The following is a 16,179-nucleotide window of genomic DNA, read 5'->3' on the forward strand; positions in this document are numbered from 1 at the left end:
AAACAGTTTCTCAGAAGTGCTCAGAAGCTGCCTGGAATGAAAATATACTTCCATTGAGATGCTCATCATGAAAGACGAAGGTTTTTTAAAACTCTTCTTGCTGGTATTTTTGGAATAGTGCTGGCCCTGCCTCCAAACTTCACTCTGGGAGCACAACTGGCTGGAGGCAATCTTTCTTATTCATGGGATAAAAAAGTATAGGTGGGACAGCAGTTTCAAAGGATGTATTCCTTCCAAGTGACATTAGAAATTCCTTAGAAAGAGCACAGGGGAAAATCTTGGGTTGCTGGGGGTAAAAATTCAGGGACAGATTCAAGGAAGCAGTGGTCACATGCAGAAGCCCCCAAGTGGAGTGACTGTACAGCCCTCGTGCTGACTGTGACAATCGATGGGTGGGCGATTCCTGCTTGCCACTGACCACCAGGCAACTCCTAGCATGGCTCACATATCAAGGTTGCAAACAGCTTTCTATGAGAGCTGGGAAAAGGTATAATTTACCTTTTTACCTTATTTACCTAAAGGTAAATATACCCAAGTGAGCTCTTGCTCCAGCACCCGGGAATATGCTGGAGGGTGTGAATTACAGCAAGAGACGTCTCTTGTATATGAAGTGGAACAAATGCTGTAGCCAGAAATTGCACAAAGTACCAGAGTTGGAGAGCTGGAGTGACTTTTTAAGGTTGCTGAGACACTACAATTCTCACTTCACTTTGAGATTAGACACAGGTTTTGGGCCATTTCATGAGCTGTAATAATATTTTGCAGTGCAATCAGGCAGGGGAAAAAACACAGCACACTCCCAATTACCTGCAGGAACTCTTCATGCTCATTCTATTTTAACAGAGCGGGCTGCTGCTTCAGTCTTTCATTCGTGTTCTAACCTGCTGACATGCCAAAAATTTGAGATGTGTTTGAGAAGGAGCATTTATGTGCTGAAAATTCTGTTTATTTAAAAGTTAAAAAAGAAGCCATGCTTAGAAACAACTTGTGAGTTGTAGGTAGTACTGCAAATGATTCTGCAGAATTACCATAATTTCCCCTCCCAGGTACTCCTTTTTACTGTAGGACACATAGTTGTAAGGCATCTATAGCTGTAAAATGTAAAATTCTTTAGTGTATTCTGAAGAGATCAAAGTTATAGAAAATATTCAGTACTTTTCAAAGATTTTATGCCCATGAGACTAAACCATCTTAAAGTAATTTCTCTCCAAAAACATGTGCACAGTTAATCTCTGTTCAGGACAGTTCACAGTCCATGGAAATAGCAACACAGACACCTAAATCTGACAAAACATAAATTCATTTGTACAAACTCAAGAAAATTAAGCTAGCTAGTAGGCTGGAGAGTGTTGGGGAGGACTTGAATGAATAGCAAAGAGATTTCTTCTCTTGCTTGAAAGTAGAGAAAGAAAGGATCAAAAGACTGACAGGAAGTGGGCAAGTATTTGGGCTGTTCTTGGTAATGCTATTACAAAATACCTTTACTTTTATTTTTAGAGGAGGATGCCTCTCTTTTTCCATGCAATGATCTGCTACAACTCATTGGGTTGGGAATATGACCTTGCCCAGCAGGACACTGTCATTTGTCACAGAAGTGAATGGAAAAACTGCAGAAATTGCTTTAAAGGACAAAAATAAACCAAGGAAAATAAAAAAATAAAGTAAAATTCACTTCCAATAAGAAATTTCTATAGCATTTCAGCATGATTTTAACTAATAATTCTGTTTCTTTTGTTTAGCGCATATTCATTCAATATACCTATATTATCACATTGTACATTGTGAATTATTATCAGTTCTATATGAATGACAAGTGTAAACTTTTGTCAGTTGCTTGGGGTTTATCTCAACTTTCTTGAACACAGGGGCATTCAAAATACTTTCTTTTAACAAAATATGGAGAAAATGTATATGAGTAAGAGAACAAAGTTAATGCTTGCTATGCAGTAAGGAATACAATATGGTACCATTTTTGGAAGAAAACCTTCAAGAACATCGAGTCTGACCACTAACCAAACACTGACAAGTCCACCACGGAACCATGCCCCTAAGTGCATATACAATGTCTTTTAAATGCTAGAGAGGAGACTCAAGCACCTCCCTGCAGTGATATTATCTGGCCATTCATCGTGCTTTTATTTTCTTTTCAGTTCACTTCTCTTCATAACCTTGTTTATAGAAATTACTACCAGTGTATAAATTAAACAGCAGTGGTTTTTGCTAGGTCTACAAATTGGTCAGGGGAGAACATTCCAGTGAAAAAAGGGGAAATACGCATTTACCTTTGGGTAAGGAAATTGTACAAAAATACCACATCTGATTCGAGCCATTATGGCCATAACAATAAGATATGCAAAATGTTAGTGTGTTAGACTCTCTTCAAAAACCCATTTATCTTTTATGGACCACTTAGATGGATGACAAGGTTTACTCCTCAGTCTTACTGTACCCATCAGTCAGTCTCCAAATTGCTTGTTTTTCTAGCACCTGGCATAGAACTGTGAGTCTAATTAATGGATTTTTTTTCCTGCTTATTTGATTTGATTCTACTGATGAAATTCATTCAATGTATAGAAAAAAAATCAAAAAAAGTCAAAAAAGTCTTGTTCCAAGCCTTTTACCATTGATATCTCTGCAGCAGCATGCTGTTCCTGAATAATGTATTTATTTAGCATCTGCTCAGCCTGAGAATGGTGAAGGTCAGAGTGGCACAGCTCTCTTTACAGGACAGTTTCTCTTTTGTCTTTAGCAGTTTTCAGTGAACATCTGCACATTTTAATGGGTAAATACAGAAAAGTTCATTTTCCAGAACTGAGTCCTTAATGTCCTGCATGGCAGTCAGTTTATCTTGAGATGCATTAATGTAATCTGTATAATGTTTATTTTCACCTGTCTCACAAATCATCAATTTTTCAATCCTCTGAAAGAATCAAGAGGGCCTGAGGTCTTCTCTCTTTTTTTTTTTTTTTTTTTTTTTTTTTGGTGGGTTTGTGTTTCTGGGACTGAACTGTTTCATTATCCCTAATTATATGATGAGCTACTTGGGGGAGAAAAAGGCACACAGAAAAATAGCTTGAAAAGAACAAAAATAGCCCGACAGTTAAATTATCTTAAAAATATGAAACACTTGTCAGCATACCATTCACATCTTAATGAGGGATAAATATGCCTCATCTGTCTCAAAAAAAAAAAAAGTTGCTCAAAAATAAAATCCCAACCTAGTTGTAAATTTTGCACCCTGAAAGACACGGATAATTTCTCCTCATTAAATTCCTACTACTGGGTACCTAAGAGTTACCAAGTGTGAAGAGAACAGCGAGGCTTCTTCTCTGGTTGTTATTCAGCTAACATCCTGGAGGAAGATTAATTAGACCACAAGACCTTGTATTAATGGGACTCATTAGAGCAATAGATCTGTTAGGGAAGGGAATTGAGGCTGGACAGCTATGATTTGTGGGGTCATTTCTCCCACATGGCATAGAAATTGCTCTCAGTCTGCATTAATTTTCTTTGTTTTCTTCTTATTTCTGTGATGAGGTTATATCCTGGGCAGGTAAGAAGGATGAACCCCAGACCTGATCCCTCTTTTGATTGTGGAGGGTTGTTAAGCCATGCTCTTGGCAGCAGTGATAGGAAAATGGTTCCCCTGGGCTCTTGCAGGGAGTGACAGGATGATGAGGAAAGCAGCGTGCCTGTGTTGGTCTAGCAAACAGCACTACCTGCACTAAGGATGTAACAAAATTATAAGCTATTTTTATTCAGATATTGCAGCACTGACATATTAGTCTTTTATTCCACAGTCCTTAAAAGGTTAACATTTCTTCTAACTCTTAAAATAGCTTTAAAAAGCTACAGCTATTTCACTATGCTGTCAATGGTATTTAACTAAGAAACAAATGCTGGAAATTCAGATGGAAAAAAAGTAGGAAAAACTTAATTTTGAAATGTTTAATTATTTACATCTGTTCCTTACATGGAAAAATAAATGTTGTACACCAAAATTAACTTCCATTATATATGCGTGTATACACATGTGTGTGTATTGACAATAGCTAATTAATAGTTCTAAATATTCTTATATCTCATGAAGAAAAGTTACTAGAGTTACTTCTGTCTTTGACCAATATAATCTGTAATTATCTGTCACAGGAGCAGATTTGCCTGTTCTAAGCTGTAGCTGTCCTTCCCATGCTTTGAATAAATATTAAACTAAATCTTACATGCAGAGCATATTGATTTATTAATATCTAGGAGCAAAAAACCAAACACAAAGCCAAGGGAGAAAACCCAAAAAACCCCAAAACCCACCAACCTGTGATCTTTATTCCTTTAGGTAGTTAAATGATCTCTAAGCATGTCACTGAGCAAGACTGTTAGAGGGAAAGTGCACTTCATCATGGATCTTCTCTATGCCTTCACATATGAGGAGATCTTAGAGATTTAATGCTGGATTTAACTTCAACAATTCATCTGAATACCCTTTCCTCAACATTTTCTATTTCACTTCTTGAAAAGTATGCTATCCTGCTGCAAACATGTGACCTGTTAGGTTGCATTTGACTGAAGTATTACAAGTTCAGCGCTGCAGTAGGTGCTCTGCTATGTGCTGATGGATGAAGCAGAGATGTCTGCTCTACCCTCTGGTTGCCACGCCTATTGATTACCAAATGAAAATAAGCTTCAGACATGTTTGTAGAAGGTCTCTGCAGCACAGAAGAACATCTGCAGACAATCCATATTTTTATCATGCTTTGAGCACCAAAAAGAGCGGTGATGTTTTTTAAAGATCCAGGGTCTGTGGTATCCTAAGTCTAAGCCCCATAGGACTGCCTTTCTCAGAGAGATTTCTGAGGCTCACATACAAAACAGTGCATCTTACAGATGATGGAGACAGCAGTGATTGCATGCTACAGCCACTAAAACTCAGCAGTTAAGGCATCACTCTGTGCAACACATTATAATTATTCTCTATGCTACATAGTTAAAAATGACATCTACTAGCTTTTTATTTTTGACCACTGCAGCCATAGAAAGACCATTCTTTTAATAAAAAAGTCTAAAAGTACATTATGAATAATACTCATCCATTAGCATCCAATAATTAACACTTAGCTCTGTCTGCATCATATATTTACAAGGACATTTTTGTCCCCCCAGCTTTTAAAGCACCCTACTGAGAAAATAATTTAGACAAGAAACAAGTTAGGGCTTTATTACTTTACTTTTCCAAACAGATTACATGATGGTAAATTGCAGCACATGGCAATACTTTTTGAAAGATACAAATAGAAGCAGACTTTTTATTTTGAGAAAATGTACTAGCTAGATTTCCAAACAAAAGGCTTGTTTTATGCTGCAGCCTATTGCTTGTTTAACTGCTTGTATATGCTTCTAGCATTTGAAATTATACAATATAGAGCTATAGCCAAACCATAAGATGTAAAAATTAAACTAGTAAATATCATGCTGAATTCAGAATGATAGTCACAGACATTTATAATCTCCAGCAGCAAGTATCTCAGGCTGCCAAATGTTTTTACTTTAAAATGAATGTCAAGGATTTATCTATATTTGTTCTCAAACACACTGCAGGAGTGCAATGCATTCTTTATTTGAAAACTGTAGGAAATTTTTCTGAGTAAATACATAAATTGGCACAGTCTATTTTAATGGAAAACCTATTATTTTAATTACTAGGGGGTGGTGTACCCTTTTGATTTGGATTTTTTGAATTAGTAATTAATGACTTCATAATAAATAAATCCCCATTTCTTTCTTTCATTTCAGGGAATTAAAATGAAGATAACTCATTTTAGAGAATTTTCAGCATTACCCCAGGGTTATCAGAAGGACAAACAGTACCATATGGAAATGAGGAGGCAGAATGAAGATTTAGGAACAATTGAAGCCAGAGAAAACTTAAATGTGAAATAATATACACAAACATTTCTGATTATTGGCATTAATGACTGTTTATCTTGCAAACTCTATTGCCAAGAACTAGAGGTCATCTTCACCAATAAACTATATGTAAAACTTGATCAAAAAAGAAGAAAAAAATTACGTAGCACAAGAGTAAAAGACACCTGGTTAGGAGGCATGTCAAGTCCTGCATATTATCATAAAGAAATCGTCTTCTTCAGCAGACTTAGAGTCCTTCCTTTGCCATTGCCTGCCCCTACTCCAAGTAACATCAGAGTATACTCCAACAGGAAATTTTTTCCTTTTATTTGATGTTGGTGGAACTGGTCCTTGGTCGGGACTCAAATCATCACAACTCTTTGGACTCAAAATTATTTTGTGTAGCTGGCACTTATTTGGATTTTCTTCCTCTACAGAGATGGAAAAGACCATTCCCATTTATCAAATCCATTGTATTCCCATTAAATACTACCCAAGTTTTAAATGTAAACAGAAAGTTTAATCAAGCAAACTGATACATTCTGACTTGTAAACTGGAAAGCACATGTATGAAAGAGCAGCATTTAAAGTAAAAGAGAAAGTAAAACAAAAAAAGAACAGAAAGGAAAAAATATCTCAAAATCTACCTGAAATCAGTGTATTCCTCCAGCTGCTGATCAAGGTCTTGATGAGGTTTTTCTCAAGCAAATACTTAAGGAAACAATTCAAAAATATGGTGCCTTTGCAGTAGCTGGTATTAAGATTTTATGATGTATGGGCCATCATGAATTTTTCAGGAGATAAGCAGCTTTTTTGAGGCAAATTCAAAAGGACTATGTTTTTAGTTACTTTTGTAGTCCCGTTAGGAATAGTTAATGCAAATTATACTAAAGTGTTGTCTTTTTAAAGTGGACTCCTGCCTTGGGTTTTCACTTCCTTATTTGAACCTAAAAGTTTGCACATGACTAGAGTGCAGTCATTTCTTAGTGTTTTAAAACTTTTCTGTTGTGGGTGAATTTAGGTTTTTAGGTTTTTTCTTTTATTTTGTTTTGTACTTTTATACACACATACACACACAAACAAATGTATAATACTATCTTGTGCTTCACTGCTGCTTTGTTTGGATATTATATTTTTAATAATCACCTGAGGATCTTTGAAGTACTGACCTTTTTACATGTTTTAACCTTTTTAATCTTCAAAAGTCAGTTGAGTTTCAGCTCTTTATTTAAAACATGGCTTTTTAAAAAAATCACCCTTCTTCATTTCTTTTATGTTTAGGAGGATGTTTTTTATTTTTTGCCCTTTCTTTCTAGCATTCTCTTTTAGAAGACTACACAGAAATTCTTATATCTTGCTGGTTTTAGGAAGTTCCAAGTGACATTGCATTAAGTGTAAACAAGGTTTTTTTTCTTATCCCTTTTAGTGATGGTGGAAATTTTCCACCAGCAGAATATAATTTTAGGCATTTTCCCCTTTTCTTGTTTCATACAATGATTTGAAAATTTGTTCTGCTACTTCTCTAGCAGTGATGTTGGAACATAAGCACAAACCACAGCTTGTAGTTACATGGTGGATTTTTTAATCTCTGAGGTGAGAGAGTACTACCTATGTTGAACTCCTTCAGTTCAAAGAGAAGGAATAACACATTGATATTTTAAGCAGAAATCATCATGTATAAAGGCATGCCTGAAAATAGGAAGTTAGAAAATTAGGCAAATATTTCTGCAGACAGAACTTGAGAAATTAGGCTCTCAGGACTTCTTTCTGTTCCTGAGAGCCTAATTTTAAAGTTACTGTAGTACAAGGTATGACTGTATTTATGTATCTAGTCTTGTCTATATCCTTAATTTGTCATGATTTCAGAACTAAATTATGGAAGATGAGTATCTTCCATAAAGGCAAGAAATGTAGACAGGATACAGAAAAGGAAAGGTTTAACAAATGGCTGTGGTAAAGTAACAAGTTATTGAGCTCACTTATTAATGTTATAACAGAAAGCAAGAATTTGTGCTATCCCAACCAAGTATGAGTGCAGTATTTGGATCTTATTTTATAAGGCTGTCTGAAATATTTTACTTTCGCTGCTGATAAGTCTCAGGTACAGTGTCCAAACAGATGCTTTTTGTGACATGGATCCCAAAATCTGATCTTCATGATCTGCACTCTGAGTTTTGTGGCAAAATCATGCTTCAGTAAAATCAACCAGTTAGGCTAGAAAAGCTCTCTTTACATACCACTTTGTTACTGCAATAATTTTTGCATGGTTCAGAGACTGATTTTTCTCTAATGGATTTTTGGAAAATGTGTCCTACATATTGCATCAATTCACATGTCCCTTGCAATGACGCATTAATTTCCAAAATCTTGTGTAAGGACAGATATCATTGAATGCATTGGTTGTTCCTCCTCTGTCTGCATTTTTTTTGCATGGCCTCCAAACTCAGATGCTCCAAATTTGCAGGCAGTTAGTCTGCACGGACAGCCTGGCTTGTGTCATTGAGGATCATGACTCAAGGGGTGAGGCAAACTACAATTCTGAATGCATCAACAGTATGATACACCCTACCAGACATACTTGCATCAATTTTAAAGAAAAAAAAAATATTATTAGATCAACTGCAATATCCTTTCATTATCAACAGTGCAAGTTTGATGAGGATCTGCTCTGATTTAAACACTCGTGCCTGCTGGCCAGGAAATATGACCATTTATTATTTTTACAGGAAACTTTCCTGATACCATAATTCTGTGGTTTTAAAAATATTTTATGGAGAATATACAAGAAAAAATTTATTAGGGTTACACAACAATTAAGTTATATTTTTTATGTGGTTAAAAATATCTAGATAAGGATAAAGTGTGTGAATTTTTTCTATGTGCATATTTATGGGACTTTTTAATTGAATACCTGCTTAATCAAAGACAAATTAGATCCTGTATGATCCTAATTACAGGGCTAGTACAGCTACCAGAGTGTCTAAATTCAAACATCTTGAATTAATCAATTTTTACACACTGCATATTTGAACAGATTTCCTTAACATGACTGTATTTTTAAATGAAATGAATCAGCTGCTGCAACAAACTGCTCAGGTTCAGTCTGGAGAACAAAAGGGTAGAATGACACCTCCCAGACACTGAGTCATTCTAGTTCCTGAGTGGTTTGCTATGTGGTTTTTCTAAATGAATCCTGAGGACATTATGACTACCTCCAAGTACTCCTGTATATGATTGAAAAAGGCACCTGGAGTTTATATGATTACAAGCATATTCAGCAAGGCAGCTCCTGGCCTCAGGATACAAGGATAGTTTGCAACCCATCACATTAGGTGCAGCTGCTTTTTCTAATGTCCTCATGGATGATTTTGCATTTAGAAACCAAGAAGGAATACTGGGTATGATTTTTTTTTCTTTTTTTTACCAAAGTACAAAAGAATCTAGATATTTTTCTTGTAAAAAGAACACACTTAGAAATTAATCTACATCCAGAATCTTTCTTCCAAGTAAATGAAAAATTGAGTTAAAACAATTAAAAGTACATCCAATTAATATCAAATAAAGATGAAACCTTTTTAGTAATCAGAAGTGTCATCAAATATGCACTACTGTACCTCCAACTGATAACAAGACACCTTTTCTAAATTATGCTCCCCTAGTAGAAGTGCCTTGAATAGTCATGGATTATGCATATAGTATCTGTGATGAAAAAAAAAAAAAAATCAGTGCATCTGAAATTGAAACGCATATCTATACAGCATGACTTTTTCTGTTAAACTGAAACAGGGAGGCAAATTTTCAGGACTCTTTAGTTTATAGACCTTAAATATGGTGAAAGAATGGACTTGTTCACCCAGAAGCTCAATGACAATGGTATCACATCTCTACTGTAAAATGGGAGGCTTGTCAGGGGCTCATGCCTTCCATAATAACTGTCCATGCTGGAAATGCCTGCCCAGACTCAGGATGCTATTGAGCACTGTGCACTGCACTGGAGCATTGGCTTCTGCTTGAGCCTGCATCATTTTGCCTGTACAGTTTTTGGTTCCTGGGGCACCACAAACATCACTTTTTGTAGGAGATTACTTAGAAAAAAGTAAGCAGCATCAATTCAAAACATTTTTTTTTTGTACTTTTTCTTTTTTTTTTTTTCCTTGCAAATACAATGCAGTAATTCAAAGGAGATATCATTTGGCTATCATCAGTTACGACTCCTGGACTGAGATGGGGAAAGGTCAGAAGTCCATCTGTCTATTTAAGACTATGAAAATATTACAGTTGTCTCAAATGAAAAGAAGGTTTCTCCTCCTTCATACCTTTGACGTGATGAGGAAAACCCAGATCATTGCTAGTATTCCAGTTTTAGAACTCATCTAATTTATAACAAATTAGAGAGGATAAACTGAAAAGGTTTGCTGCTATGAAGGAATTCTATTTGTTTTCTTCTAATTCTGCTTATTCAGAACATGCATCTATTGTTAATTCAGACTGCCAGACATTTCATTTTGTTTTGCATTTTTTTTTGAACTTTAAAATGTACAAAAGATGACAAAATTTTCTAGGTTGATTTCAAAAGCCTCAGTTAATCCTCTTGAAATTCATTGAGTATATGACAAGGAAAAATATTTGTGTATATTTGGTTTCTGTTCTAAGTAACAAATGACATGATTAATGATAATTGATGACTTTTAGCAGTTTTGATACACTAGCCACCAAATCCTTAGCTAGCTAGTAACCATTGAGATATACATGTCAAGAAACCCTCATATTTTAGTTTATAGAATAAAAATGTCACAGAAGACCAGAAATCCCAGGCTATTTATAGAACAGATATTTCACAGTAAGATTTATATTAGTGACTGTTTTCCTGTGAGAATTATCAGGAAAAGCTGAGAGAAAGTACTCTGCGAGTAAAGAGGTTCTGGGGAGAAAACGAGGGAATTTGAAGGGATGCACAGTGCAGACACAGGTGCCAGGCAAGGCAGTGCCCTGGCATTGCTGCTGATGGCCCAGATACATCAATGTTTACATGCCCAGGAAAATACCTTAGCCTTAATTACCAAAATGTATCAAAAATTGAAGTCAGCATCAATCATTTCTTAGTGTAGACAAAGAGTAGAGAGAAGAACATGCAACTCCAGAGGTTTTAATTTACATCTAATAACAAGTCTGAGAGATAGCAGACCAACTAAAAGACAGGCAAAGTGCAAGAAGCCTGGCATAAACTGCTTTAAATTACACTTCACTGCACAAGTAGTGACTGCTTTGCTGAGTGAGCTGCTTTCAGCCCAAAGCCAGGTCTAACCTCTATCAGAACACCACTGGAAGCCTGCTGAAAAGAATTCCTAGAAGAAGCTGATGGAGGGTCTACAGAACAAGGTGCATGAGGAGTAGCTGAGGGAGCTGGGGTTATTTAACCTGGGGAAAAAGAGGCTTAAGGAGGTTATCACCCTCTACAACTTCCTGAAAGGAGATTGTAGCCAGCTGGGGGTCGGTCTCCTCCCCCACGTAACAAGTGATAGGATGAAGGGAAACAACTTCAACAGGCTCCAGGGGAAGTTTAGGTGTGTGTATATATATATGTATATATATATATATATATATATATATATATATATATATATATATATATATATATATATATATATATATATATATATATATGAAGAAAAAAATCTTCACCAAAAAGGGTTGTCAAGCACTGGAACAGGCTACCTAGAGAAGTGGTGGAGTCACCATCCTTAGAGGTATTTAGAAGACATGTACATTTGATGTGTAGGAACATGGTTTAAGTGGTGGGCTTGGTAGTACTTGGTTAATGGCTGGACTTGAAGACCTTAAGGGTCTTTCCCAATGTAAGCAATTCTGAGACTTTGAGTATGCATTTTCCCTCTCTGTTTTTGCTCCTGTAGCTTTTAAGGCTTGGGTTTTTTTTCCTGGGTTTGCACTGGTCACCAGTGTGTGCAGCTGCCTGCACAGGCAGATTTGCTGCTCTGCCCAGCTGCAAGTGCTTTTCCCTGGTAGACCATCAGAGGGCAGGGACTCCTGCCAGTATTGTGCTAGCATTAAACCTGGATCAATCCTTTCTTGCTAGTGTAGGGGTGTAAAAGGTAACACAAAAACTGGTGAATGTACCTGTAGTTTGCTCTAGACAAATGAGGAAACTAAAGACAGCACATAACCCTGAGTGGCAGACCTTGATATGTGCAGCAGAAGTTGAGTCCTTATGACAACTGAATTTTCAAAGGACCTGATTGTGTGTGACAATGGCAAGGGGAAGGACAAACAAGTTTGCTCATCTGTGTCCAAACTCCTGGCAAGGCATATACAGGCTGCTGAAAACTCAGCTAGCTGAGACTGTTGAAAGAGCAGTGTTATTTCTGGTGTTCTCAGATCAGAAGATGATGCAAACTGACAAGCACTGAGTTTGCCTGTAAGGGTTCATATCTCCAGTGATTTTAGTCAGCTTAAGTGAGCTCTTCTTCCTATATTTGCATCACTGTCTTCTGTTTTATTTGGAGAGCATTGAGACACAAATTAAAGAGGTGGGTTTATTAGCAATAGTTACCACTAATGCTTCTATAGGAAACTTATACCAGCAGAATGTGAAAAGTGACATGTTGCTCTCAGAGTAACAGATGATGCAGCCATTAATTGGCCTCTTGACGAAGGCAACTAATGTATTTATAATTATGGGAACCAGAATAGGTGTTTCTGGCAGTAACACTGTGGTGTATGTGTGCTGTACCATGGTCCCCAAAGCCCTGTCCTGGCACACACTCCAGCCAGTACTGTGAAGGTAAAATCAGAGTGTGTACTATCCACTGGCACACACAGTTTTCCTGTGAGGAAAAAAAAAAAAGGCAGAGGATGGAGGAAAGAAAGAAATTTCAGTTCAGTGCTATCTGAACTGAAGAGACATCTGGACTGTGGGGGAAAGTAAAGCAAAGCACACCTAGTCCAGTATGGAGCCATAGGTAAAGGTTACCAGTCCATAAAATGTGATGCACATCTCAGTCACTTCAGCAGAAAAACAGGGAAGGCAGTAAGTCACAGTGACTGCAGTAAGAAAACTGAACTAGAGATGATGAGAAACCTCATTCATCAATCAATAGAGGTGATGAAAACAAAGGTAAAAATGAATATACTCATTTTTCTGGGAACAGCTTCTTCTTCCACTGTATTATCAGACCTTCAATGACCAAGAACTCTAAATAACAAATCCTATCCTTAAAAAGGTAAAACAATTTTAAGAAGCCATTCACTGTTCTGTGAATCTGGAGTCACCACATCATTTAATATCTCTGAAGACAAAAAAGGTAGGGAGTGCATATACAGTGAATATAGATCAGATTAAGAGGAAGACTTACTGGGCTGGCCTACTACCACCAAGCTGTTTCTAAAGAGGGCTTTGGTGTAGTGCAATGTCCTGCCTATGGTCCACATTTGTGTGTTGTTTCTTCATGGTTCACAGAGAAGGACACACTATTTCACAGTTGCCATCCTCAATTCAGTGAGTGCTCCTTCTAGGGAAGAGATTTTTGTAACTGAAAGTGTGGCTGCTCAGAGCCTGTAGATCAGATGGCTTAAAAAGGAGTCAAGAATAACTGACTGAAATCTGCATTTATATCAGAAAAGATGGCAAGAGAGCTGCCCAAAACACCTATACAGAACTTGGCAGAATAAAAAATGTTTAGCTGTCAAATAGGTACAAAATTCTGCTTCATGAGATTGTGGAGAAATTTTCATTTGTCTTCTCTTTTCATTTTAATAGCAAATAATATGCAAAGAAAGTATGAATTCAGCTCCTTACTAGAAGATAATGTATTTTGAATGGTGACAACGTATAATGATATGAACATAGATGAGAAAACCAAATTCAAAGACATCTCAGCCTCATATGACAGTATATTTCAAGCTATGTTGACCATGATCAAATGCAGCCTTTTTAGTTATCACAGATATTATTTGATGGCTGAATTTCACAGAAATTAAGATTGGTAATTTTTATGTGGAAAAGAAGACATCTTAACCAGCCAGGTTAAGATGTAATTACATACTTGCACATACTTCTCTGGGGTTTGGCATGTACAAACAAATGTCCTCACAAATTCCACAGTACAGTGGCTAGAACAGCCTTCTCAAACTTCTGTCCTACTTTTGGTTGTTGTGGAAAATTTGAGAAAACAACAGAAAAGACACCATAAAGTGAGAAGGGAAAATTAAAATGTTTGCTTAATCACTAAATGACCTATCTTATACATATTCAACCCTAATAAACGCAATGAGGCTGCAGCAGTCTAATTCATCAGGCTAATGAAAGTGGTCACAATGCAAATGAATAGTAAAACTCCAGTTTATCTCCCACCCTTTGAGAAGAAAAGTGGTTCCAGTCACCTGGCAAAGTGTTTATGGTTTGCTTTGACTGCCATTTTTTCCTCTGACTGTTGGATGTTTCTAATGTCATTACCTGACATCAAACAGTTCTGAGGATTCAGCTACAGATCCTGTCCTGGCAGACTTCAGGTAGAATTGGCCCAGACTTCAGTTTATCTGAAACCTAAATTAAATTTTTTACCATTCTTTCCCCAAACTAAAATAGTTTTTTATAAATATTGTCTTTTGTGATTGACTTATTTGTCACTGTTAAAATTTTTGCTATTTGAAATTAATTGGTTATTTATTCTCCTCATTCCTGTGCAATTCAATGTGTATGATGAGACTTAATCTAAAAATGTTAGTCCAATAATATTTTGATCATGACATTTAAAATTTACTTTTTCCTTGTCTTATAATAGAAGTCTTTGGTGTGCATACAAAAAAGTAGGCATCTATTTTACATTAGAATAAAAAAATCCTTCTTATTTAATGTGAATTGTTGTTGAACAAAGATAAAAGTCACATATGAGATAAAATTATGTATGTAGATACCAATGGAATGCCTTATCAGAAAAATTGAGTTATTCATTAAAAGCCAGAAAAATGTTAACACAATCATTCCCTTATTACAGAAATACATGTAGTTCACCACAGGAATGAAATAAGATGTCCTTTTTGGGGGATTTCACACTAATTTCCACAAACATGATCAACTGAAGCAAGGTATTATGAAGCTTCTAAAATAGGTTCAGGTTTTTATAAATTCTTCTAGTAATATTATCTAAAAACAAAACAAAAAAAATTTAAGACTATTAATAAATGTACTTTTAAAAAATTCTACTACAAACAAGGAAAAGAAACTTTTTAACTGGAAAGGGGGAAATAATGAAATTAATAATGCATAACATGCAAAAGCCCTAAATATTACAGGAACTACTCTTGCAGTAAACTTGACTTCCAGTACTTGTAGATATTATTGGTAATAGTAAGTACCTTTTTCACATGGATGTAAGAGCTGACATTATTCTTTTAAGCACACCTTAAAATTGCTTCCTCATTACATTTTTATTTTTAGTGTAGGCAAATAACATTAGGAGACAATAATCTACCAGCAGCTCCTGCAGCCCAAGGATATCATGGGTCTTCAAATCATCCAAGATCTCCTGCAGTACTTCTGACCACTTTTGAGTCTCCACATGTCTGGAATGATTATCACATCTCAGGTGTGATATTTCTCTGTCCCTGGAGAATCTTTTACTGAATTCTCTTAATATGTTATCCTTTAAGATTGCAGTGTTACTCTGCCCATATGTCTTTTTCTTCTGTTGTCTTTTATATGACCTGTTCTTCTTAATTCTTATGTTTACCTCATTTATCGTGTGTTTTCTTTTTCACACTGAGGGTAAACTGAGCATTCTGCAGTGCTGCTGTGTCTGCTAAGATCTGGGTTCTAAGCATGGGCTTCCCATTGCCCCAGCTGCTTGACTCAAGACTTTTCAAGAGGTGAAATTTCAGGCATGGGAATATTGTTGAATTAATTCCTCCTGATTTTAAAGGGACTAGGGGTTCCTCCACAGGCTATGGGAACAAAGCATCGGGCACTTAAAACAAACATGAACTACAAAAGTGATGGAAACACTTAATTTTCCTTCTTCAACCTTTTTCTCATGTGCCAGTGGCATGGTCAGTTGGAATTACAGTATTCACGATGGTGAACAAAAGCTGTGTATAATTATGAAAGGAAAGGTGTTCTGCCTTGAGGCATAGTCCTGCCTGAAGAGAAGCCTGTGTTCAGCACGTGTCTGGCCAAGATTGCCAGATCAGTTCACACTACTGTCCTTCCTCCTAGTATGAGATCTGCACATACAGGGAACCACATTTCTCTCAATAACCAAGGAC

At 36.3% G+C, this 16,179-nt stretch overlaps 1 protein-coding gene across 3 annotated transcripts in view; it reads left to right on the top strand.

Moving 5' to 3' along the window:
- Positions 1–16,179, top strand: part of LOC110469389 (uncharacterized) — a 206,548-nt gene that overhangs the window by 149,109 nt on the left and 41,260 nt on the right. The window lies entirely within an intron of this gene.

The sequence above is a fragment of the Lonchura striata genome, chromosome 1A, assembly GCF_050655825.1.
Source record: "Lonchura striata isolate lonStrDom1 chromosome 1A, ASM5065582v1, whole genome shotgun sequence".
NCBI classification, from domain to species: domain Eukaryota; kingdom Metazoa; phylum Chordata; class Aves; order Passeriformes; family Estrildidae; genus Lonchura; species Lonchura striata.